This window comes from Pan troglodytes, chromosome 17, assembly GCF_028858775.2.
Source record: "Pan troglodytes isolate AG18354 chromosome 17, NHGRI_mPanTro3-v2.0_pri, whole genome shotgun sequence".
NCBI classification, from domain to species: domain Eukaryota; kingdom Metazoa; phylum Chordata; class Mammalia; order Primates; family Hominidae; genus Pan; species Pan troglodytes.
The window spans coordinates 42,609,463-42,636,791 of NC_072415.2; the positions used below are offsets into that span (position 1 = coordinate 42,609,463).

At 36.4% G+C, this 27,329-nt stretch overlaps 1 long non-coding RNA gene across 2 annotated transcripts; it reads left to right on the plus strand.

Moving 5' to 3' along the window:
* Positions 1-26,521, plus strand: LOC134808596 (uncharacterized). Of its 2 annotated transcripts, XR_010151889.1 has the most exons (3): positions 1-89; positions 1,422-1,757; positions 26,411-26,521. It is a non-coding gene; the product is annotated as an uncharacterized LOC134808596 (long non-coding RNA). The 2 variants fall into 2 exon arrangements; XR_010151890.1 differs by lacking the exons at positions 1-89; positions 26,411-26,521 and adding an exon at positions 4,474-4,743.
* Positions 26,522-27,329: the final 808 nt, after the last annotated feature.

The following is a 27,329-nucleotide window of genomic DNA, read 5'->3' on the forward strand; positions in this document are numbered from 1 at the left end:
ACATCTAACCACTCTTCAGCTGATATCCACTTGCTGACAAATGAATCTCTCTGGCCCCTGGACTGTGCCCTGAAACACAGCTTAAAACAGTTAAGTGCATAGACAATATGCCACAACATGGCACAGCTGTAGATGGGATGGGACAAAAAGAGGCAATTGTTAGAGTAGTTACTGAGGTCACAAATTCAATTTTGGTTAGTGTTATGGTTCAATCATGGGCTCTTATTCAGACTGTCCAGGTTCAAATCCTGGCTCTGCCATTTCCTAGCTCCGAGGCCACTAGTACAGTTAATTAATCTCTCTGTTGTTCAATATTATTCTATGTTAAGTGTAGGTAATAACATTAGTCAGGACATCAGTTGTTGTCAGGAATAAATCGAGGTGTATCATGTAAGGGATTAGCAAGCCCCTGGCACCTAGTAAGTGTTCAATGAAAGTTATCTATTATTGCCAGTGACTAGCAAATTGAGACTTCGTAATATTTATTTCCATTCAATTCTATTCAACTGCAACAGTATTACTGCGTATCTAACATGTTAAAGCATTGTCCTACGTGTTGAGGGATAAAAGTATAACAAAAATATGGCTCTGACCTCAAAGAACTTAGCATTGATGGAGTGAAGTTATACCTGGCTAACAGCAATGAAGGTTTGAAAATGCCAGAACAGAGGCACAAACCATGTTTACACACCATTTGGGTTGGAGGAAAATCTATGATTCTTACTTGAAGTGGAAAGGAAGATGGTAGAGGACAGCCAGCTGATCATTTGAGCTAATCTTGGGATGATAAGTCAGAATTATTAGTAAAAAAAAGATTGGAAGTGTGAGAGGCTATTCTGATGGATTTTGGGGTGCAGGAAGATGGGAAGTTGTAGGGATTGTTCTGAGACTGACAAATGGTCTGATACACATGAAGCATGCATCTTATTTCATGGGGAGCCTGCATGACACAGGGAAAGGAGCATCAGCTTTGGAGTCGGTTTGACCTGTGACTGGATCTTTGTTCTGTCTCAATAGACATGGCCTGGCCATGATGCGGAACCTCACATCCGTTATATGTGTAACGATGATGATGATAATCACATATGTTCCATAGTGTTGTTGTGGGCATTTATGGGAATAATATAGGTAAAGCACTTGGCATTTGATAGCCACCAATGAATATTTTCTTTGTGGAGCAGAGAGTAGGAGGTTTGCTCAGCAGTTTTTCAGATAGCCCAAATGCCAGCTGGAGCTCCCCTGTGCTCTGAGGCTTAGGGAAAATAGACTCAAGCTCCCAGTGCACTTTCTATGCTGTCTCCACATTGCCAGGTCACTTCTGGTTCTGAGCTTCACCCTAACTCTCCTCGTGCCCCTTGCTTCTCTTCCAGAAGCTGTCCTTGAGCTGAGAACGGTAGGATGAAGTTTTTTTTTTCCCCTAGGCAGAATGAACAGTAATCCCAGAGACCCTGAGATGAGAAAAGGGTGTTTGACTTATTCAAAGAAGACCAAGGAAGCCCAAAGACCAGAGAAGAGTGCAGGAAAGGGGCGGTGGTCTGAGATGCAGTCAGAGCAGTGGCAAGCCCCCAGAGTCTGTGGCAAAGACTTCAGGTTTCATCCTGAAGAGGAAGACAGGTCTTTGGAGAGTTTTGATCAAGGAAGTGAGATGAAATATCTTAGGCTTAAAAAGAACTACTCTGACATCTAAATGGAAAATGGACTGATGAAGCAAAAGAAGCCACAAGGAAGCCAGTTCAGAGGCTATTGAAATGCTCCAGGTGAGAGATGATGGTGGTCTGGATGAGGGATGTAAGAATGGAAGTGGTTAGAAATGCTCTAAGGAGAAGTAAGATGACCCATTTATTGATCGGATACAAAGGTGGGAAAAAGAGGAGTCAACGGTGTGTCCAGGGTTTTTAACCAGAGCAACCAGGGTCATTACCATTTACTCCGCGGGGAAGGACTGAAGGAGGAGCACATGTGGGAGGGATGAGTTCTGTTTTGTATATGCTAAATTTTAGATGACTTTTCCCATTGACCATCTGTGTTAGTCTGTTCTAACACTGCTGTAAAGAACTACCTGAGACTGGATAACTTAGAAGCAAAAGAGGTTTAATTGACTCACAGTTCCACATGGCTGGGGAGGCCTCAGGAAACTTATAATCATGGTGGAAAGAGAAGGGGAAGCAAAGCACATCTTACATGGCAAGAGGAGAGAGAGAGAGAGAGAGAGACAGAGAGAGCACACACAGGGGAAGTTGCCCTTTTTAAACCATCAGATCTCATGAAAACTCCGTCACTCTCAAGAGAACAGCACGGGGGAAACCACACCCATGATCGAATCACCTCCCACCAGGTCCCTCACTCTACACATGGGGATTACAATTCGAGATGAGGTTTGGGTGGGGACACAGAGCCAAACCATATAATCATCCATCAGGTGGAAATGTTGAGCAGGTAGTTGAACACATAATTTTGGAGTTCAGGGGAGAAGTTAGGGTTCAACATTAAATTTGGAAGTACACCATTCTTCACTATTGGATGAAAATATTACATCTACAGCTTAAAACTGTGGGCAATAACATGCATTTTTATTTCTGACAAGGAGGAAATAAATTTTTTCTGGGTTAGTTTGCTGTAAAGACCAAATACTCTGCAGTGCCTAGGAGGCAGGAGCCTGGGAATAAGTCCAGCTCCACATGTTGGCCTGTGTGTGTTGTCCAGTGAGGGAACTGAGAGTCCAGCACCAATGAATGTGACACACAGAGGCCCAAGTCTTGGAAGAGGAAGCAGAAATCAAAACTGCTCCAGAGCACATCTGGAATAAACAAGCAAAGCTCATCTTCCTTTATTTTGTGTTTTGTAACACTGAGCAATTTGATTAAAACAAATCAGCAGGACAAAAAATGAAGTTGCTTTTCTGTGGGGAGACAAAATCAATGAGAAGAATCAAGGTTGAGTAAATATCTTATGGATACTCAGGGGAGATAATATTCCAATTTCCAGAATTTAAAGGAAAATTTTTAGAATTAGTTGTTTTCTAAACATAAAGTTACTTTTATTTTGTACCTTAAATGACATTGAAAGTATGGGGCACATGTAAGAGTAAATAGTTCACACCTAAGAAGGTCCCAAAAGTGCTTATAATATGTTTTTTACCAGATAAGATGTGGACATTTAAAATAAAATAATGTCTTTACAAAACTATTTGCATAAGTGATTTAGATAGAGTTGGCATCTAAACCAGATTTGGTGACACAGGTGAAATGATCTGATTGGCTGTCATAAATTTCAACCCAGGCAATGACACTGGAAAAGAATCAATGCCTGCAAGTGTGTCGCCATGGTGGTGCACCACTCAGAGATGCCTCCAAGGGTGAACCTGCTACAAAGAGTGCGCATGGCCAACAGCCCCTGGTTGTGCTGACTTTGGGATCTGCCTCAGCTTTTGAGCAGATGTCAAGCACTTGCAAGGCAGCCTCCTGCCAATGACTGAGCAAAGCAGCAGTAGATGGGCTTGCAATTTATTTCTGGACAGTGAGATGCTCCTCTTTGGGCCCTTCTTGTGCTGGAGCTACTCGTTGTGTTAGCCGAGGCTTTCCCAGGGCTACACCATGGTCTGAGGCTCTCCTCCCCCTTCTTTCTTCCTTCCCTCGCACCTTTGCAAGGTGTCAGACCTCCATAATGGTCTAAAAAGCTTTTCCTAACTGCTCTTGTTTCTTTTCCCCTTTCTCTTTCAAGTCACTCTCCCCAGTTAATGTCTTGTGCTTCTAGCTCTGTCTTGGCATCTGCTTCTGGGAGGACTCAACTAGTTTATTGCATTATCTTTTACTTTGTCATATCAGGGAGCCCCCAGGGAAGATGTGGGAAGATAATAATTAAGCTTGCTTTTATTGTTTTTCTTTTATTTGTATTTTCCCCATTAATACCAATTTTTGCTTTTTAGGAAGATATGACAAACTCTAGGTCATTCCTTGTCTCCGATTCCTGCTTTTCAGATTTCTGCTCTGGCTAGGTTACATAGATTCTTTCTGAGAGAGAATTTATCAACTCTCAGGTTAACACTAACCTTTTGATTTAGTGTGAATAGTAACCGTTTGATTTTTAAAAAGTATACATCTTTTAAACATAAATTTTACTCTGACAACTAAAAAAACTACAAATTTTTATCAACTATTTTCCAATTCTTCCTTGAAGTCCTCTGATGCAGAATTGGTTTCTACCAAACATAACAGATTTATATTCTCTAACCACAACATATTTAGAGAGGAAAGATTGTGACGGTGAATCTGAAAACAACTGAGATGAAGTTGGGATGGGTTCACCCAAATCCAAGGTTTCCTCAGATAAGAATAACAGGGCTTTCCTGAGCACAGGTCTCATTGTCAATGAATCCTCACAATTGCCAACCTCTTAGTGTCCATGTATGATTTTTATCTGATTTTTGTTTTATAAGTCTTACAAGACCCATTATCCTTCTTTCTTATTTCTCAGCTGAACAGAATCCCGACATAAGTTTGGGATCATGAACCCATGACATCAACATAGTCAGGTTGAGTATGAAGAACACTGTGCTGTGGTGACAGGGAGCCTGGTTTCTTCCTGGTTTTGGCATTAGCTCTATGTGTGACCTCAACCAAGTCACTCAAGCTGTTACAGTCTCTCTATGTGGATGAAATGAAGGGGTTGAAATAGCTACTCACTGTAGCTCTGAATGGCTATAATTCTATGAAACTAGAAAAGAATAAAATGTGTTTATAGTCATTCTCTGACCCTATTTCTCCTTTTTTAATAAACAAAACACAATCCTAAAACACGTTTGTTTTTTCAAAGACAGTTTTTGCTTTATTCACACTCCTTCCTCTGCTTTGTGGGATGATCTCAATGAATTTCTGAGGAACTGAGAAGACCAATTTCCAAATCATCTGGAGTAATTAATTCCAGTGGTTGGAGTTAATTATGATTAGGCAATTCATAAAGTATACAGTAGAAAAAAAGCAGCAATTGATGAGACTTCATCTGCAGTGAGATTTTTTTCAAAGGCATTCTTCTGGCAATGCATTTCAAAGTTAAACATATGTGTGCTTCAATGGTGGGAAAATAGTTTACGAGGGTATCATTAGGTACGGGTTTGAATTATGTGCATATGGCCCTATGTATATTTTTACAGATATGATACATGGCTAATTGGTGTATAACATGGGAAAATTAATGACTATAGCAAAGACCTCCACTCTGTCATGTTTTTTATACTATTTACTGTAGTATATTTACCAAAAAATCCATTAGTAAAATGGCATTATATTATGAAATAATTTTAATATCGATGTGAAAAATTAACAGGAATATATTGAGTATAAAAACAATAATTTGGGAAGCACTCTGTATTATAAAAATAAAGAATTTGTAATAATGCAATAACAGGCTGTATTTCTGTTTTATGATTCTGATAATAAAGCACTTAAGTTCCACTTTCATGGTTTATGCTGTTATCAGAACCCCCTAATATAATTAGATGGCCTTGTTTTAGATAATTACTTATATTTCCTTATTGCATAGCAAAAATCCCACTGGAAAAATCCTCAATATTTTAAATGTAAGAGCTATATTGCTGGAATAGGCCAAGAGAACTGGAAATCAACTTTATTCATAATACAGGGGCCAGGATTTTTGCAAGCTGAGTAAAAATGATAATACCACTCTCTTTCATTTTTACTTTTTTATATTTCACAAATTGATTTTACTTTCATGATTTCTCTTATACTATTCTCTTACCACTCCTGTGAGTTAGTTGTCATTATCCACATTTTATAGATGGGGAAGTTCATGCTGAGGGGTTGTGGTCAGATTAAGTGGTGGAGCAGAGATTCAAACAAACACCCATCGTCTTACTCTAAAACTCCATTCTACTCACAACTTTTGAAATCACAAGAAAAACAATCTGGTTAAGAAGTATCATGAGTATGGTATGTTTTGCAATGTTGTGTTTAAAAGTTTATTACTTAAATGTATTTCTGATCCTTTCTCAGAAATGCCTATACTTCACCTTCCACCTTGGAGTTAGATGCCTGGGTTCTAAGTCAGGTTCTGTTATCAACTGACTTTGCGTCCTTAGCCAAACAACTTGTCCACTCCAAAAGGTGGTGGTGGTGGCAGGGTTTGGACAGTTGGGGAATGTGGGGGGATTGAACTCTTTTTCTAGATCTAAAGCATCTGATTCAAATTTTCTTAAACTAAAATTAACATACTGCTGACTGATTGACGATATCATTGTCATTTATGACACCATACTGTAATGTTATAGGATGCGATCAATCACTCAGAAAGTTTCCTTCAATAAGGACAAGCTAAAATAAGCTTGCATAAGATATTTACTTAGAAAATTATTATATGTGGAAAGTTTTTCTCTAAAATATCTTATATAAATAGGGCTAAACTTAGCCTACTCTGAAGTAAGAAAAAGAAAAGAAAAGAGAAATAAACAGAAAAGAAGGGATAGGAAAAAAGGGAAGGAAAGGAAAGGAAGAGAAGAAAAATTCTCAAACATTAATTTACCTAGTCTTAATAATTTTCATATTTTTTTATTAGGTTGGTGAAATAGTAATCATGGTTTTGTCATTACTTTTAATACTAGTTTAGGATCAAAATCTATAGAAATATTTTAGTTATGGTGAGTAGGAAAACAATCTCACCAGTCATTTGACATTAACATAAGCATGCTTGCTCACATTTACTGTGCTAAATTACATAGAATTGTCTAGAAATGGTACAAATGCATTTACAATGGAAAATGCAAGTGTAGCTCAAATAATCAAATAATTGTTAAAATACTGCCCACACCTGATAAATAGATAAATTTGGAACTAATTTCAAACTTTGTTGTAAATACAAGCATTCAACTTTTGCTCCTGAATGTCTATGACATTTCAGGTAAAAGTTGTCAACTAAAACATTTCTATTTTATATTTCAGCCCAAGTTACATATGTTTCTTGTCTTATGCATTTGCAACAAGCCCTGGTCAACTTTGTCCTAAGGAAAAAAAAAATCAATGTCTTAATGACAGCACTGTTTATTATGGACTAAGCATTTATGTACATTATTTACTTCTATCTTCTAAACAACCCTGCAACTCAGGTATTGTTGTCTCAATTTTGTTCATAAGAAAAATGAACGTAGTAGTATTTACCTGCCTCTCAAGGTCAGTTGGTTTCATTAACCACAAAACCTACTGTCCAGTTTGTATCTTATCACTGATTTTAGTAATTTATGCATTTATATGGTAGGAAATATGCATACCAGTGTGGTGGAAATCTCTCTGTATTGGTTTTCCTGGAGCATAGGGGAATTGTAGATGTGTTCATGAGTAGTTACCAGAAATAAAAAATTTTCCCCCAAGAGGAAAATTCCTTTATATTTGGGGATGGGTATCCATTAGTTATCTAAACTGATGCCCTTTTGTGTTCATTTATATTTTCTGTATTCCTGTCCATTCTCAAACTTTTCTGGGCTTCCTCTCACCCCCCAGCAAATGCCCAATTTTTCATGAGAGAAGGCATGACCTGGGACATTTGCCTATTTTATATATAGAACTATAAAGATAACGATACCCTCCAGCAAATGAGGAAACCTGTGAGCTGTAAATGCCTGTGTCTCCAACTAATTCACAGAATTCCCTCCAAGGGAGGGACTTATTTTGCATTTGAACTCCAAAACACCTTTCAAGATTGTTAAACTTAACACCAGCCTGAAAATCCCAGTCATGCTGGAGATCAATTAACTGCTTCCAGAGCTCTGCTAGCAACCCTTTAAGATGTTTGCATTTTAGAGTAATTTGGCCATTATCACATTTGCATCAAATGAAAACACATCATTATTTTGAGTGATAGGATGTTCAGTTAGAGTACTCAAACCCTCTAGAAGCTTGCTTCTTTACCTACTTACCTTATCTAATGGTCAGACACCTTTTTCAGATGCCTTTTTCCCCTCTGTATCAGTGTCGAATCTCAGCTTGTCTTCTTCCGTACACTTGTTTTATTTGATTTCATTCTTTCCACTACATGATTGCTTCCCACATTCCCACATTAGGAGTTATATGCTCTGAATATCCCACTCTTACATTTTTCAAGCCAACTTTCTCCTGTTGCTTCAAAATTTATTACTTGACTACTTGATTACCTAATTATTTGCCATTAACTTTAACATTTTAAAATAACAATCTTTTATGGCAACAATTGGAGCTCATTGTAGAAGATTTATACAATTAGATAAGGAGTAAACAGAAAATAAGAATCACTGCAGTATCAGCCACCAGAAATAAACACTATGGTGTATAATTTTCTTTATATTCACGGATATTTTTATTGTCAAATACTACAATAATAAATTATGCTGTACAAACTGTTTTGTAACCGATGCCCACAATATAACATGAATATATTTCTATCTTTCTATTCTTTTTCAGCCTCATTTGCAATGGTTTTATAGTTTTTTCTTATATGGATATATACAGTTTATCCAAGTAATTCCCTGTTGTTAGGCTTGAGATTATTTCCATGTTTTTGGGTATCTTAAACAAGCTTATGATAAACAACCTTGATAAATAAATCTTTGGCACATCTATAATTTCCTCAGAGTAAATTTGTAGAAGAGGGATTACTGGGATATAGCTTGTACACAATTTTAAGATTACAAAAATAGATACATTTTTACAAAACTTCATCCAGCATAATTGTACAAATTTAGCCTCGCTAATGGTGCTGATGGTTTCTGCATTACTATTTTTATCATCCCCAAATATTACCAATTTTAAAGTTAATTTGCTATGTAAAAATTCATTGATTTTACTAGCATTTATTGTAATATCTGAAAAAAGTGCACTTACAAATTTTCCTGATCTGTCTTTATATATGTGTGTATATGTATGTATGTTTATTGATTCTTCATGTTCTTTACTCACTTATTTGTTAGAGTATGAGTTCTTTCTTTCTAATTAATTCATGAGGACATTTCCTGTATTAAAGATAGTAAAACTTTAATGTTGTGTTTGTTATAAGTATTTTTTCTAGTTTGCAAAAAGTCTATCAATGATTGCATTTGTTTCAACAGTTCAAAAACATGTGAGGTCATCTTTCCTTTAATGAGCTTTTTATTTTGATATCACAATTATCAATATATTTTTGACCCTTATATACATTTTAAGCTATAGTACAGCTTCTAGTACGTTTGTGTTTTACTTATAAAAAATATAGATTTGCATTATTTAAAAGAGTTTGATGTAGGATTTTTCTTCTCAGTCAGGTTGCAAGCTGGGGACCTCTGGCTGGCAATGCCCAGCCTGGGCCCCACTCAGCCTTGCTGGTGTGCCCCAGCTTGCCTGTGTTATAGCCTGTACCTGCGTTCAGTGGTCCTGAGCTCTTATACCACACCCAAGAAGAATGAGGATATGCTGGACTTTGAAGGGTGAGGAGGGCAGAGAAGAATTTTATTGAGCGATGAAACAGCTTTCAGTGGAGAGAATGTGGGGGTGGTTCCCTTACCTGGAGGTGGGAAAATTCCACCTGTGGCTGGGTCCAGGACCTCTTATGGACTCAGAATGGGGAGTGTATGCTGATTGGCTTGTGAGTATGTAAAAAGGTTAAAGTGAAGATGCCACTCAAAGGTGGGCACAACAGTGTAGGAAAGCAATTAGGAAAGAGTAGGTACATGCGAAATAAGTAAAGAGTGGGGCTCAATCAGAGGAAAGTGCACCAAACGGGAAGACAAGTTCTGAATTCAGTTGGAAGATTTAACTTGTAGCTTGGCTTTCAGGCTTTAAACTGTCTTCAGCTTGGAGGTGGGGTTTCACTGGGGAAACACCCCTATCTGCCCAGGCATATTTGGCTGCCTCCTACCTCTCTCAAGTTCAGAACAAAACAATGGATTAGAAAGGTCATAGAGAAAGAGGCAGAGGAATCTCCCCTACTACATTTCCCGTACCCACAAGATGCTTCTGGGCTGGTGGGGAAACTTTGATGCTGATGGGACATGATCTTAGAGGAGGTCAGGAATAGAGGCTCATCTTGCCCAGTCATGTGGGTAGAATTGTCGTCAGCATCTGGAATGGAAGTGACAAGGAAGCAGGGTGCAAGCCTGGCGAGCACTATTTGTTGCCTGTTCCTCTGTCAGTGGTTCAGCACATGAATGTTGCCCATCTGTAGAGGGTTGCTTTCCTTTTGGGATCATCTCCCTTATCCCAGATTTCACTGAGTCCCATCCAAACTGAGTGTGAAGACCCCACCTTTCAAAGGTACCACTCCGGAACAGAGGAGGGTGCCACTGACACCCAGAGGAACCGAGTGGTATGGAAAGGAAAACGAGGTACAACTGTGTCATGGGAAAACCCATTTTGAATGCTTTCTGTGTCGTGTCCGTCCCGCTTAAACATCTTTTCTGGCAAGAATTGGTCTTAGTCATGATGATATCTTCAATGCCTGAAGTGTAGTAGGAACTCAGTTTCATAGAAATTCATTAAACATGGTACATGAAGGAATTGTGTTGCTTTAAAATCTGTCACCATGTTTAATTACTTTCTGATGTCTGCTAGATAACGACGATACAAATTGTGTGTTATTAAAGTAGTGTGCAATTTACTTATTTTTAAAAGATAAGAATAACATGGTAATCGGGGCTATGTATAGTTTCAGTGTATCATCTCAACCTCTTAATTTTATTTTATTTATTTATTTATTTATTTTTGAAGACAGAGTCTCATGCTGTTGCCTAGGCTGGAGTGCAGAGGTGCAATCTTGACTCATTGCAACCTCCACCTCCAAGGCTCAAGTGATCCTCCCACCTCAGCCTCCTGAGTAACTGGGACCACAGGTGTGCACCTCCATGCCCAGCTAATTTTTGTATATTTAGTAGAGATGGGGTTTTGCCATGTTGACCAGGCTGGTCTCAAACTTCTGGCCTCAAGTGATCTGCCCACTTCGGCCTCCCAAAGTGCTGGGATTACAGGCATGAACCACTAAGCCTGGCCCTCAACCTCTTAATTTTAATGAGCAAAGATGAGCATGTCATTTTAAAACAAATGAAAGAGGCCAGAGGAAAATAATAATTGTAAATAATTATTGGGTATCTGCTATGTGCCAAGCACTATTGTATATGCTTTATGATTAATATTTCATTTTTCTTCACTAATATTATTTTGGTTCACAATCAGAACTACCAGTTTATGTATAAGGAAATTAGGGCACAAAGAAGTTTAGACAAGCATTTTTAAAAAGATGAGAGGAGTGACTTAGAATTTGCATTTAAAAAGTAACAGGAGACCAACTGGATATAGAAATTGAGATGATATAATTAAAGTCAATTACATTTTGCATTCAAATATTTATTATCACCTCTGTAGCTAGAACTATGCTAAGTAGTGAGAGGGAATCACGTTATTGGGCTGCTATACAGAAGTATTTATACTACAGTTTTAAAGATAACCACTGACCTACACTAGCATTTGATAATCAAAAGATGGGATAAATGTGTATTCCAATAATCAACAAGAAAGTTAGTGTATGGAGGAGTTTCCAGTCTGTTTGTGGAGAACATATAAAAGCACACACAAACACACACACACAAGCAAGCTGTTTTTATTTGTAAAGAGCTTCAGTTATTGTTTTATCAAAAACATAAATCATTTGAACAATACAGGAGAATCAATAATCTGATAAGCAAGTTGTAAGCAAGTTCCAAAAGATACCATAATGACATTAAATATTCTAGGTCGGTTGGCAGGAATGAGGTCAATGTGTTGCCTTTGGTTTGGATAAGGGAGGGTTGGGCCTTTAAGGCCTTTGTGGGGTTTTGAACATTTGGAAGGCAGTAAAAGAAGAGAGACTAGACATTGGATGGGAAAATAATCTTTGCTATTGATGGGGGAAAATTTGAGAATCACAACTTAAATAAAGCATGATGACCCTAAATAATAATATGTTGAGTAGAATATTAATTATTGACTTCATTACCTCACGGTAATTGTGAATATTAAATAAGGTAATACTTATGAAATCTTAGCCATGATTCTTGATTATTATGAACATATTTACTTTAAATGAAGTAATGCCTATAAAGTGTTGGACAGAGCAAATGCTTGAGAAATATTAGCTATGATTCTTTGCTGTTATGAAAATGTTTTATTCTCTGTGACTTTTTACTTCTGCTTCATAAGTTATATGAATACAATTCTATGCAGAGGTTTTTATTTCTTATTTACATAATCGTTACAGGTTTAACCTTAAGGAAGATGGCAGTGTTTTCTAATCATGTTGCACAAAACATCATTTATGAAGAATGTTTTGGGATGCTCTAGCAGATGATAGTATTTATCTGCCTTACTGGACTGCTCTATTTTATAACAGGTTGATTCATGAAGGTTTGCTGGAGTCAAGGTTGCTATAATGAACGTCCAATATGTGTAAAACTATTTGAGAAATCTTGGTTAATGTAATCTATCTCACATTCTGGAAGACATAAAAATAATAATGAATATAAAAGAAAGCAAACTCAAAATCTGCTGTGACTTAGAATTATAGAATCATTGAATTTTGGGCTGGAAGGATTTTAGAGGAGAAACTGAGGCTCAGAGTGCGCAGAATGAATATGTGGCTTATGGAAATTCACATACAGATAACAGCATCTATTATATTTTGTCTCATGAAGTCATAACAAGTAGAACATAAAAAGCTTTTGATAGACATAGCTCCGTGCTTCCTTTTTATAATGTAAATGTCATTAAAACAGTTATGTTGTAGTCTCCACTATAACAAGGAAACATAATATTTGTTAGATGAATTGAGAAAAAATAATGATTTGATACCAATAGTTAGGATATAGGGCTGATTTTCTATTTGTTTTCTCATTTCTGCCTTCCTGAGATTCTCCTCTGTACTTGTTTTTCAATGAAACTCAGAATAGAGCCTTGACCTTCTCTCATTTCTTGGACTTATTAGCTGGAGATAAGAATACAAGAGAAAAGTAAGACTATAGAATGGTTTCCTTGTGACTTCATTTTAGAATCAATGACACTTTATAAATGGCTATGTGACATCAGCAGACAACTTTGGTTATCTGCTATCCACATAACCATTACCAAAACACTTAGAACTTTGGTTTTGCTATCCTTAAATGGGATTAAAAGGTGTACCTACCTCACTGTGTTGCTGAGACTTAAATTAGGTAATACTTTTAAAAAGATTACAGAGTGTCTTTTTAGAGTGTGCACTCATTATTCTTCCTATTAATCTTATTATTAGTATAATAATTGGCATCTGCCTGACACATACGAGGGATTTTGTTGAGTTAAAAGGTGTCAGATATGCCACAGATGTCCTCATGTTCTGTGGTAGGGACTATTGTATGACTGTCTCATCTTTTAAAAAATCCTGTTGGCTTCTAGCAGAATATATTTCTTGAATCTAACTTTACGTGGAAATTCTCAATATGTGAGTGCTAGTAGAACACAATTTAATGACTTTCAGAAAGAGCACAACCTCCTTAGGACCACCTCAGCCTGCAGATCACTGATAAAAACAGCTGGAGCTAGCATCTGTTCCTTACAAATCTTTCAAAGTCATAACAAAACTGGCCTGATTTCATAACCACAGTATGAATTTCAGTTTGTGTGTAGGAAACATGCCTAGGAAACCTAATAAGACTGGACGCATATGATGAAGTCCTTGTCCTTTAACTTGCATCGAGAAGTGCCAATGAAGAGAGACTAAAAGGAAATAAAGTGTGCATTTGACAATTTCCTAAGTAAGCATGGATTTTATCCTTCCAGGTTGATGCAATTTGGCAAATCTGTGCCCTTTTAATGCTTCTCACCACTCTCAAATTACAGTGGGGGTAGGTTTGAAATTGATCACTCTGACTTATAGTCATAAAGGTAACAGAGTGAGTGAGAAAACCTAAAACAGGACTCCCCTTCTTTTTAAACACCAGCTTTCCTAACGTGCATTTTTGTCTCCAGTTCCTTTGGCCACGCTGTAATCACTAGTGAGCTCTTCTGGCAGTTATAAGTCACATGTCATGTGACAGATTTTCCTGTATGATTTTCATTAAAATGCTTTGGAATCCTGGGACAGAAAGAAATTATGTAAATGTAAGTTTTTATTACTGTTTTGTTTTTATTACTTTTTCTCCTCTGGTTTTTTATCGCCTCATATAATACAGGTAAATATGGTGATCCCATGTTGAGATGGGGGTTTTTTTCTAATGCCTCTGGTCTCATACTTTGCATTCGATCCATGCTAATTTAATTATCCATGATTTCTTAGGCAAAGAGAGGAATTCAGACTCCATGCTGTCTGCAACTACTTCAGTCATTCCTTTACTGCCCGTGACACCATGTGAGACCTGCAGATGCTAAACAACCTCTCCCTGCACCAGCTCAAACAAAAAATGCTAACCATATGCAACTCCAACCTGTTTATCCTTAAGCAATGCAAAGCCATGCAGTGCTACAGACGGGCAGTGGGGGAGAGCACAGAGCTGCCACTTCTCACAGGGTTGCCTTGTGAGAGAGCAGAGCATGGAAGCACAGGAATTTAGGGCAGGGATGGTTGAGCTGGGTTCTTTTCTTTCAACTTTTCTTAGTGATAAAGACAAGAGCTCCTCTGAAATTTTATTAACATGTGTAGAATTGATGAACTTTTACTTAAAAGGTTAGCCCCTGGATTTGAGATTAGGAGTCTGAGGTGTTTTTGGGGACTGTGGATTCTGAATTCCTAATTACTCTGAGACATGATCTAATAGCTACTGGTAAGAACTGAGAGTTTGCCAGGAAAAAATAAAGAGTTTTAATTCATTTTAGCTCATATTTAATTTGAATGATAATTTTCTGTAGAACACTATTTTTGGCATAGATCTTTTCAAAGCATTCTTCACTTTGGCAGCTGAAATTTCTGGAAAATAATCCTAAGAAATTATTAAATGTAGAAAATTTAAAGGGCACTGTAAAATGAAAATTAGAAAATAGAAAGGATAGAAAAAATAACTCAAAATGATATTAGAATGTAAAGTTATAATCTCAGTTTTTTCCTCCCAGACTTATTTATTCATATTTAATATTTCTCCCCCTTTGAACTGTAAAACAATATAGTCAAATTAAAGAGTATTTTGGAAAAGAATAAAAAAGAATGCTTTACTACTCCAATTTATTATTTCCTTTGTGCATATTCTTGTTAAGATTTTCTTCCTCTGCAACCTCCTCACCCTTGATTATTATTATTATCTCTCATTACCTGAGAGATACAAACAGATCTGGTGAGATAAGCTTAGGGAAATCTTTCTAAACATCTGGAACAAATAACCATATAAATACTAGAGACAGTGAGGTGGAAATCATAATTCTTCAATTTAGTGAAAAAAAATTGTACATTTTCTAGTTAAATCCAGTTTGTATAGGGGACCTATTTTCAGTCATCTCTCAGGTATTTATTCCTATGGATCATGGCATGTAAGTGCCAAACTGAATCTAAATTGAATGAAACTATCTCTGTCTCTGTCCAAAAAACAATCTTGTGAGTCAGCACTACTTATTCATCTTTAGCGGTCAAAACCTTGTACTATTGGCCAGGCACAACAGACAGATGGGAAGTAAAAATATAAAGAGAAGCTATAGTTCTTACTTCAGGCAAGAGTATCCATATCTGAATAGATACTCTCAGAAAGTAGTGGTTAAGAGCTCAGGTCATGGAGCCAGACTTCTTGGCTTAGAATACCAGCACCTCCACTCACTAGTTCTATGACCATGGGCATGGTACATAACTTTGCTGAGACTCAGGTTTGTAATCTGTAAAATTAGGATACTATTAGAATCTAACTAATTGGACTGGCATGAGGAACAAGTAAGCTGATGCATGTAAAAATACCCAGCAAAGAGCCAGACATACATATTATTATGGTGGTTATACTTAATATTTTACATTGTCATCACATTTCAAATACTGTGCAGGATATTTGATCACAACTAAAATCAAACTGGTAGTCAGCAACATATAAAAAAGATTATGTGTTATGACCAAGTAGGATTTATCCCAGGAATGCAAAGCTGGTTTAGCATCTGAAAAACAATCAGTGTAATACATCATATTAGTAGAATAGAGAACAAAATCCATGTAATTATCTCAAGAGATACAGGAAAGGCACTTGAAAATATCAAACACCCTTTCATAATAAAAACACTCAACCGACTAGCAATAGTAGGAAGCTTCCTCAAGCTGATAAAAGGCATCTCAGAAAAACCCACAGGTAATATCATACTTACTGGTGAATTGTAGTACACTTTTCCTGTAAGATCAAGACAAAGATGTCTACCCTCACCACTTCACTTCAACATTGTGCTAGAGATCCTAGCCAGAGCAACTAGGCAAGAAAAAGAATTAAAAACCACCCAAATTTTAAGGAAAGAAGTAAAACTACCTTTGTGATCGATTATATGATCTTATGTAGAAAATCCTAAGGAATCTATGCCAAAAGAAAGAAGTAATAAACAAGTTCAGTAAGGTTGCAGGTTAAAAGATCATGATACATAAATCAATTATATTTTTATATATTAGCAATGAACAATCTGAAAGTAAAACAATTTCATTTAAAATGACATTATATGTGATAAAAATAATTTAGAAATAAATTCAACAGAAGTGCAAGGCCTGTACACTGAAAACTGCAGAATGTTGGAAGAAGTAAAAGAAGACTTGAATAAATGGAAAGATATCTCACGTTCATGGATTGCAATACTTAATATTGTTAGGATAGCAATACTACCCAAATTGATCCACAAATTCAGTGCAATCTCAGCTGCCTTTTTTGTTTTTGCAGAATTTGAAAAGTGGATCTTAAGATTTGTATGAAGATATAAGGGATCCAAAAGAGTGAAATCAATTTTGAAAAAGATGAAAAAACTTGGAGGACTCAACACTTCCCAGTTTCAAAACTTACTACAAAGCTACAGTAAACAAGACTATAAGGATAGAAGTAGAGATCAACAAAATAGAATTGAGAGTTCAGAAATAAACCCTACTTATCAAAATATTTATATAGACCTTTTCTCAAAGGAGATACATGAATGGCCATTAAGCTTATGAAAAGATGCTCAACATCACTATTCATTAGGAAAATGCAAATAAAAATCATGAGATGCTGCCTCACATCTACTAGAATAGCTAAAGCAAAAACAAAAGCAACAACATAAACCATATAGGCAATAAGAAGTGTTGGTGAGAATGTGAGAATTTGAAGCCCTCATATAATACTGATGTAGTGCAGCCATTTTGGAAAAGAGTTTGGAATTTTCTCAAAAGTTTAAACCTCATGAACTGCCTTTTTACTCCAAGGAATAAACCCCAAAGAAATGGAAATTTATCTCCACATAAAAACCTGGACATAAATGTTCATAAAAGCTTATTTCTGATAGCCAAAAAATTAAAGCAATCCAAATGTCCTTCAACTGATGAGTAAACAAAAGTGGTACAGCCATACAGTGAAATATTTGAAAACAGAAATGAGTGAATTTGTGATATATACTACAACATGGATATATATGCCTAATAAATGGACTAAAAGCACTTCCTCATAAAAAAGCTTCTATTATCTTATAGAATGAAGAGGAGATTTCTTCATATAGACAAGATAAAGTATTTCCTTGGTGCTATACTTTATCCATGACGAGAACATTCTCCTAAGTGAAAGAAACAAGTCACAAGAGACCAGATATTGTATGGTTTCATTTATAGGAGAGACCCAGAATCGGCAAAATCCATACAGACATAGGTAGATTAGTGGTTGCCAAAGGCCGGGGGAAGGAAAAAAGGGAAGCAACTGCTAATAACTGTGGGATTTCTTTTTGAGAGAACTTTTTTTTTCTTTTCTTTTTTTTTTTTTTGAGACAGAGTCTCACTCTGTTACCGAGGCTGCAGTGCAGTGGCACCATCTTGGATCATTGCAATCTCCACCTCCTGGGTTCGAGCTACTCTCCTGCCTCATCCTCCTGAGTAGCTGGGACAACAGGTGCCTGCCACCACTCCTGGATAATTTTTGTATTTTTAGTAGAGACAGAGTTTCACCATGTTGGCCAGGTTGGCCTTGAGCTCCTGACCTCAGGTGATCCACATGCCTCGGCCTCCCAAAGTGCTGGGATTACGGGCATGAGTCACCATGCTTGGCCAGACATTTTCCTTTTGAGGAAAATGTCCTAAAATCAAGAGTGATGATGGCTGTACCACTAGGGGTATATTAAAAAGCCATGAATTTTACACTTTCACAGGATGAATTTTATTTTGTGTGAATTATATCTCAATAAAGGTGTTAATAAAACAAGCCAAAATCTGGTTGTACATTTCTTTTCATTATTTTGCCTTTGCCCTTGCCTTTTATTTTTTCTAGAGTTTTTGTTCAAAGTCTGTGGAGTACTGGGGAAATCTCCAGTGACTACTCCTTAAGAGTAGTGTATCATCCTTCAGTGAATTCATTCCCAAGAGTCAACAGTATTATTTGGCTTCTGAAATTTATCAAGGCAACTTGTCAGTGTTGTTGCTTATCCTGCTTAATCACACAACTAAGAAAGAACACTCTGTAATTTTCCATATTAGTTTTAAAAAAATCTGTGGTCAGTTAGAGAATAAAAACATCTGGGAGGAGATCTCAGCATGGACACTTCAGTTCTCTGAACCTCAGTGAGCACAGGCTATGCTGACCAAAAGCAGGATGTGGGTTCCATGGGGGACCTTATGTTAGCATTGTATGATTTGGAGATGACCAGTGCTGGCCTATACAGAGTCTTTCAGTCAGAAAGCTCAAAGCAGCCTCCTATCATAAGAGGATGTTTATTTAAATTATTTTAATATAGCTTTTAAGGACTAAGAAGATTTATCTTTACGAAGCTAAAATACTGACCAAAAACACTCAAAAAATCTTTTATTTTTCTATATAATGAAGGGCAGGTTTCTTCATATAGACAAGGTAAATTCATCCCCGATGTTACATTTTTGCTCTAATTTGTTAATTGGTCAGTCTATAATAGCCTACACTGTAATCATTAAATAATTATACAATACTTTCATTATGTTCACTGTCTGCAAATAAACGTTTGTGAATAACTGCCATGTTAGACATTATTCAATTTAAAACCAAATGAAAGCAACATATATTCTCAGTTTTGTTACTTGTCAGTGAGGAAGTTAGAAAAAAAATTAGAAAATTTTGCAAATCAAAACTACAGGTATAGGTTAGAAAAGGTGGTGTGACCATGCTATTTCCTCTTGCTCTGGCCCACCTCTGAAACGGATAGAAATGGGATAAAATAGACTAAAAAGGGCAAATATAAAACGAAAACAGATAGAAGCGGATGAGGGATTTCAATATGTTTTGGGAAATGGCCCTTGTTGGACTCACGAGCACGGAGGAAGATCTTAAGGTTTAAGATCTCGTAGTGATGAAAGTAACAAAAAGTGAGCTGATGGGCACCTCAGAATTTCTAAGGGACTCAGAACTTGGGATTAGCAGTCCAAGACAGGGCAGGGTGGAAGTATCGCACTGAAAATCAGGAATGATTAGAAGTATCTTAACAATGTCAGAGCCCAGTAAAGTCAGCTTTCTCCACTTTCCCCTTGGCCAGGTGGACTGGGAGCTATCCTCTGAATAACCTAGAAGGGGAAGCCTCAGGACTCAAGAACGTTGCTCATCAATGAACAATCCTGTCTAGTGGCATAGAGTATTCAATCACACTTAATCATACTTTACTAAATTATTCTTAAGTATAAATAGAAATTAGAGTAATAACAATCCAGTTTTTGATGGAAGTCTACAAGATGGAGAGAGAGAAAAAAATTAACTTGAAAGAAACAGAGATCATGCTGAGAACAGAAGAAACATTAAAAATTAACCAACCAACTAGCCAACTAACCAACCAACCACCACTACCACCAAATAACCACACAAAAACTCCAAAAGAATAAAAGAAAGCTTTTAAAGCAATATCCTCAGATTTAAAAAAAGGGGTATAGTAAGGCATTCATTAAAAAAAGCTAAAATATAACCAGAAAGTTAAAAACTAAATTATAAAAATGTGAAAATATCTTCAAAAGTAGGATAAAAAGATCTAGGATGGAAAAACAAGAGAAAATATAGATACAAATATTTACATATATAAAATCAATCAAAAAAGTCTAACATCCTACCAATACATGTTCTAGGAAAAGAGAGTGAAGAAAGTAGGGTAGATGAATAGATTAATTAAAAAATACATTTTCCATCCTGGAGAACATGAGGTTTGAAATTCAAGGGGCTCAACACAATAGATAGAAATAAAATGACCATATTTGGCAAAGTATTGGGAATGGCAGGCCCCCAGAAATAGTAAGACTTCAACTTCTTGACATAAACATAATTTTCAACTCATAATTTTCTACCCAATCAAACCATCTATCAAGATTTTGAATAAGAAATAAATCATTTCCAGATGCCTCTTCCATTGTTTCTTTCTTTTTTTTTTTTTGTAAACTACCAGAGGTTAGGCTTCAGCAGAACCAAGAAATAAATGAAGAAAAGGAAAACATAGCTCTTTGGGAAAATATGTACATTTCACGAAGTTAGGAAAAGAAAATCTCAGATACTGTCTAGATAGCAGGCTTAAAGAAGCACCAGTTTAGAGTGAAGAAGGGAAACCAGTGTTTCTAGGAAGAAAATTTCCAGAAAAAAAGGTGGATCAGGGTGAAAAGAGAATTGCTAGTGTACCAGCTATGTTTGGAAATTTGAATAAAAAAGTACTAGTTTTAAATATACGGTGGCTTCAGAGGAGCTTTTGGAAAAGTTATGAATTCGTTTCCAAAAAACTACTCAAATAACAAAAACGGCAAAAATAAATTCTATCAACAGCAATTGTACAAGGAAGGAAATCCAATCACAGTAATTACTTGATACTATAGTACACAGTAATGTGAACACTGATTTTTGATTTAACTCTTTTTTGTTTTAATTATATTGAATTGGGGAGAAGTGGCAGATATAGAAAGTCAAAAGTGATAAAGACATTGTGGCCTAAGCAAATTATCAGAGATAAATGTTAAGAGAAGTAGTTAAAAGAGGGAATGATGGTCTTTAAAAAGGAGAACTGGGAAAGGGTAGGGCAAATTTCTGCTTGTTTTCATCATAACTCTTTAGTTATTTTAGTTATTTTACTATAACTTGCTAGCATATTATGATTCTTTCATATTATTATAAAAGCCTATAAAAGATTATAAGGTAAACTTTAACTTGCAACATGATATAAAATTATGGTAAAGAAAAAAATTACAAATTGAGTCAATTTTGTTTCAAGCTGATTATTTCCTTTTCACTCGATACATGATGAGCAGTTTTATTTTCTCAGACCATATAGGAGCCAGGGAAAAAAGACCTGTATACGCCAAAGGATGACCATGATGAAATGAATCTTTTCAAGCCATAGATCTATGATTTGCATGCTCTAAGAAATGGGCAGCCAAAACAATTTTCTAAACTCAGTAACGATAGAGAGGACCATAACAAGAACTGATATATATCTGAAATAGCATAACATAATGTAACCAGCAGTATTACTTACAAGCCAATTAGATATCAACCAATTGCACTGCAGTTTAGGAATGTAGATGAGGAAATAGATGGGAGGCTATTCCACTTACCATTACAACCCTTTCCTTTGTATTCCAGAGGAACAGCGGTTTATTGAAAGGAAAGCAAATGTCCAGAAGCAAAAACAAACAAACAAAAAACAAACAAACAAACAAAAACAGAAAAAACTTCCCAAAAAGTAAAGAATCACAGCTTTATTCAGTAGCTCCTCAATTAAAACAGTCATCTTCTTAATTGTGCCATCTTCAGAAGCAGCCATATATAATGTAGTTAAGAGGCACATGGTGAGAAATTTGGGGTCCAATCAAGATGATAGGATTCATCTACATGGCAGCCCTCAAAGATTCTGGAAGAGAAAAATGGTGAAAAGGTAAATGATTCAGAGGGTTAGTGCACTCAATTGTATAAATAAAAATGGAGGATTCAAGTGCAATCAGCAAAATACATCATTTAAAAATTTTTATTGACAGATCTGTCAATCTTGTGCAAAGGAAATTTAGTAACCAACTCAATTTACCAAATGTTTATGACTGCTTCCTATGTTTATAGAAATACAAAGCTGAAAAAGGCATATTTCACATGAGGAATTTAGGTAAGAAAAATAAGTCTGATTTATTATTATTATTATTATTATTATTTGAGACAGTCTTGCTCTGTTGCCCAGACTGAAGTGCAGTGGTGCCATCTTGGCTCACTGCAACCTCTGCCTCCCTGGTTCAAGCAATTCTCCTGCTTCTGCCTCCTGAGTAGTTGGGATTATAGGTGTGTTCCACCATGCCCGGCTTAATTTTTGTATTTTTAGTAGAGACTGGGTTTCACCATGTTGGCCAGACTGGTCTCGAACTCCTGGCCTCAAGTGAACCACCCGCTTCAGCCTCCCAAAGTGCTGGGATTACAGGTGTGAGCCACAACGTCCAGCTAAGTCTGATTAATTATTGCCAGGAAGAATAATATAAGACCCAATTTTTTATTATTTTAAACAGTCAGTGAACCAGCTTAAGTAGATACTCCGCAAATACTTATTGAGCACTTATTTATTTACTGCACTTGAAATCCGTACTTGAAAGATGAAGATGAGGAAGAAACTGAGTAGACTTGGAGGGAAGTGAATAAACATTGGACATTTATTATGATTCAGGTACCTGCTAGATGCATTACATAAATACTTCATTTAAACCTCACATCAATCCTATGCGATTGTTGCTGTTTCTCAGATTTTACAGAGGAGAAAACTGAAGCATAAAGGGTCAGGTATTTTGCCACAGGTCATGCAGCAAGCAAGTGGTGGAGTTAGGACTGGATCCTAATCTGTTTGATCCTATTTCCACTCTCCAAGGCTAGTCCTCACACTGGGTAAAGTCGGCTATGATTTAGAAAAACGAGGGCACAGGGCACTGTAATTAGTCTTTTTAAATATAAAATTAAATGAATTTACTTGGAGAAATATTCATTATTCTTAGGTTACGCTCTTCCTGTATGCGTGTGTGTGTTACAACGTCCAGGTGAGGATATTTTGGTAATAGAAGATACTGATTTCTTTCTTTCTTTTCTTCCTTTCCTTCTTTCTTTCTTTCTCTCTCTCTCTTTCCTTCCTTCCTTCTCTTTCTTTCTTTCTTTCTTCCTTCTTTCTTTCTTTCTTTCTTTCTTTCTTTCTTTCTTTCTTTCTTTCTTTCTTTCTTTCTTTCTTTCCTTCTTTCTTCTCTCTTTCTTTCTTTCTCTCTTTCTTTCTGACAGAGTCTCACTCAGTTGCCCAGGCTGGAGTGCAGTGGCGTGAACTCGGCTCACTGCAACCTCTGCCTCCCGGGTTCACGCTATTCTTCTGCCTCTGCCTCCCAAGTAGCTGGGACTACAGGTGCCTGCCACCACGCCAGGCTAATTTTTTGTATTTTTAGTAGAGACGGGGTTTCACCATGTTAGCCAGGATGGTCTCAATCTCCTGACCTCGTGATCCACCCACCTCGGCCTCCCAAAATGCTGGGATTACAGGCGTGAGTCACTGCGCCTAGTGAAGATAGTGATTTCTTAATGCTTCTCTCTATTTATAGATCTATCTGTAGAACTACATAAATAGATCTATAGATATATAACTTTTAATGCTTACCTCTATATATTTATAAATCCATAGGTGAATAGATATAGAAGTCCATCTATGGATATGTTTCTACACACATATATGCTTTTACATGTATAATAATGGTCTTATATATATTTTCTCATATATATTTATTTTTATTTATCTTATATATATAATTAATGCTCAGATATAGGTGTATGTGTATATATATAAATGTAAAATTTTATTTTTTTAAATTGGGGATTGGACTAAGTAATATTACATAGGCAAACCCCCATTTAAAAATTTTTACTTGATATGAAATCTACAAATATAAGAATTATTCAAACACAATAGAAAGATTACTCAGTCATCTTCAGGTATTTTTGATAGCTATTCCTTGTAAGAGAAAGGGTTTGTAAATCACTAGCATTTCATGATTGCAACATACAGTGAAGGGCAAAATTTTTTTTAGATAAAATTTCAGTAGTTTTGATAAAAACCCACAAGAAAGTTACTTCAGTATACAATCACATGGTTAGGTATACTGTCATTATTTGGGACATTTTAAAACAAAACCCTCACATTTGCCAACATTTTTTGAAGAGAAATTTAATGAATAATGGTATTTCCTTATTACAGAATTATTTATTTTTCTTGAAACAGTCTGTTGCTTTCACCAAATTGTGAGAGGAACTTACATTTTATGGAGAAGAGAAAAATTCAAGATTTTGTTTTCTCTTTCCCATAAACCAAAATGCCACTGTTAGTCAGGACCTTGGCAATGAAGCTTAGTGCTTTGAGAATTTTGGGGGAGTGTGGCTAGAGGGTAAAGCACCAAATCCAAAGCACCTTTGTCATTTACCACCATAAGATTTAGTGAAGACAGTTTGGGTCTGGTATGGTTTGAATGTGTCCCCTCCAAAATTCAGATGTTGCCAATGTGATGGTATTAAGAGGTGGGGCCTTTAAGAGGTGATGAGGTCATAAGGACTCCTTCCTCATGAATGGGATTCAGTTCTTTAAAAAGAGGCTTCACCCAGCATTTGACCCTGTTGTCTGTCTGCTTTCTGCCACGTGAAGACAGAGAGTTCTCTCTCCAGAGGATGCATCCCTCACCAGATAATGGAACCTACAGGTGTCTTAATCTTGGACTTCCCAGCCTCCAGGCTGTGAGGAAATAAATTTATATTGTTTATAAATTACCCAGGCTCAGGTATTTTGTTATAGCAGCACACACATACTAAAACAGTGCCTCTGAGACTTAGTTTTCTTGCATGTAAAATATGGATGTTAACCATGGCCCACTTGAGATAAAGCATATAAAAACCTTTTCAAACTAGAGCTCTACATGAAGATGATATGTGAAAAGGAATGGCACAAAATTTTTAGCTAAGAATTTGTATTTAGTTGATTAGTTATATGTAGTTGATAGTTGAGAGGGGAGCAGAATACTGACTCAGGAAGTGTGTGTTTTTGTGCAAACACACTAAGAGTCAGAGTCAAGTTTATCTCAAAAGACTTTGAGGGTTGCCCTCCCCAGTTTCTCCCCTTTTTTTCAAGGACCTCACTTCCAGCTACCAGCTCTCTCCCTTGCTCATTCTGCTCCAGTGGCCTCCTTGCTGATTCTTGAAAATGTCATGTATGCTATGACCTCAGGGCCTTTGCATTTGCTCTTTCCTTCTACTGGGAATACCCTTTTCTTAGCCATTCACAAGGCTTGACACCTGACCTCCCTCAGGTCATTATCTATGTGCCATTGCTCATGACCATCTAAAATCACAAACTCTCCATCCCTTTCCACTTTATTTTCCTTTATATCACTCATTATGTCACTTCTGTTACTTATTTTTGTTTGATAATTGTCTGCATTCCTTCCACTAGAATGTGTGCTCCAAAGGGCAGGCAGTTTTTTTTGTTGCATTTACTGTTGTGTCCCTAGATCAGCGCCTGTCACATAGTAGGCACTCTATATACATATTTGTTGAATGAATGCTAGTGAATGTTCCCTTTTCTTACCACAGAAGAAGCAGCAAAGTATCCAGCCAAAGTTTCTGTTTGCCATCTATTCAATTTAATACTAAGAGATTTGTGATTGACTGTCTCTGAAGAAATTAAAGAGAAGGCTAAAGAATGTTGTATGGGTCTGTTGTAAAAGCTACCACAAAAGGGTTGCAATTAAAAATAAAATTTGACAAGTAATTAGTCTACATTTCTTTTTTTAGTCTACATTAGTTATCTTTTTTAATTTTGAGAAAGACATTACAGATTGGTTAAGATATTTCATCTCTGATTTAGCAAATGCATCCCATAGTAATTCCTGTATAAATGTTACTTTTTTCTACTCCTCTTCTCAAGATATATTGCTGGAATATTTTGATGAATTTTGAGTCACACAAACCAAATTTTATAGTTTAGGATACACATAAAATAGTGAATCTAAGGATAGCATTAAGTTTTCTAACTATAAATGTACCCATTAACATTTATTTCATATTTTATTTTTTCTTGTGGTTAAAATCTCTGATATATAACTTCTTTTACCACTTAACACGACTAGGCAAAAATATTGACACCTCTTTATGGGGGAATTAACAAATATTACATTGATGATGCTAATGTATTTTCTCTAGTATTCAATGGGCTGTACAACTTCACATTTAATAGTTCAATAGTACGACACAACAAAAAAAATCAGAGTGATAATAAGGACACTTATTTTGTCTCATATCTAGATACTAAGAGAGTGAGAGCCTTCAGATTTGGGTGAGTGATGCCATTAGAACCAAGATTTCTTCCATTCTTCTGCTCTATCATTCTCAGCACAACATGCTTTTCTCATTAAGGTAATAGTTTTTAATCTAGCCCAAATATACTGCCACCTCCCTCCAACTAGTGTAAGAAATATCTGCTGTCCCATGTCGTTTACTTCTGATTAGAGTTGTACCTGGAAAGGCAGCCCTTCCAGGTACTGAAAGCTGAGGATCCCTAAAGCAAAAGTCACAAGGAAGCAGCTTACATTACGTAGAGATGGAGAGTATGGGGAGTAGAGTTGGTCTGCCAGTGTTCAGATAGTGACCTTACTACTCATTAGCCATGCTATCTTGAGTAATTACTTCATTTCTATGTGTAAATTAAGGTAGATAACAGTGCCTTCCTTAAACACATTAAAATTATTTAAAACCATGCGTGGCCTATGAAAACTGCTCAATAATCATAAGTTTTCATGATTATTTCCCAGTTATAATAGATCTCCCAAGTTCAATATCAAATTAGCTGTTATCTGGACAACACAGACAATAGTTCAGGCCCAAGCTGTTACTTCCTTAATAATCTGGAGCTTTTAGGAATCAGGCATTTCGTTTGCTTAGTTTATCTGGGTAATACAATGTACCTTGTCATTGAGTTAGTGATGAGGTTAAAGTTATGGTATAAAGATGAATAGGTATCTGGGAGATAAGTGGATTGGGGTTACACCTATAAGTGATACCTAAAGAAACCATTGGGCAGGTAAGCACTATTCAACCCTATTACCAAAGCATGGCATGTGTGGATCCTATGGACAGCTTGTACTAGGAGGAAGCTTTATAATTTGATATTTCACATGATAGCCTGATTAAATTTCTTGCATGTCCACAAACATATATATGTATA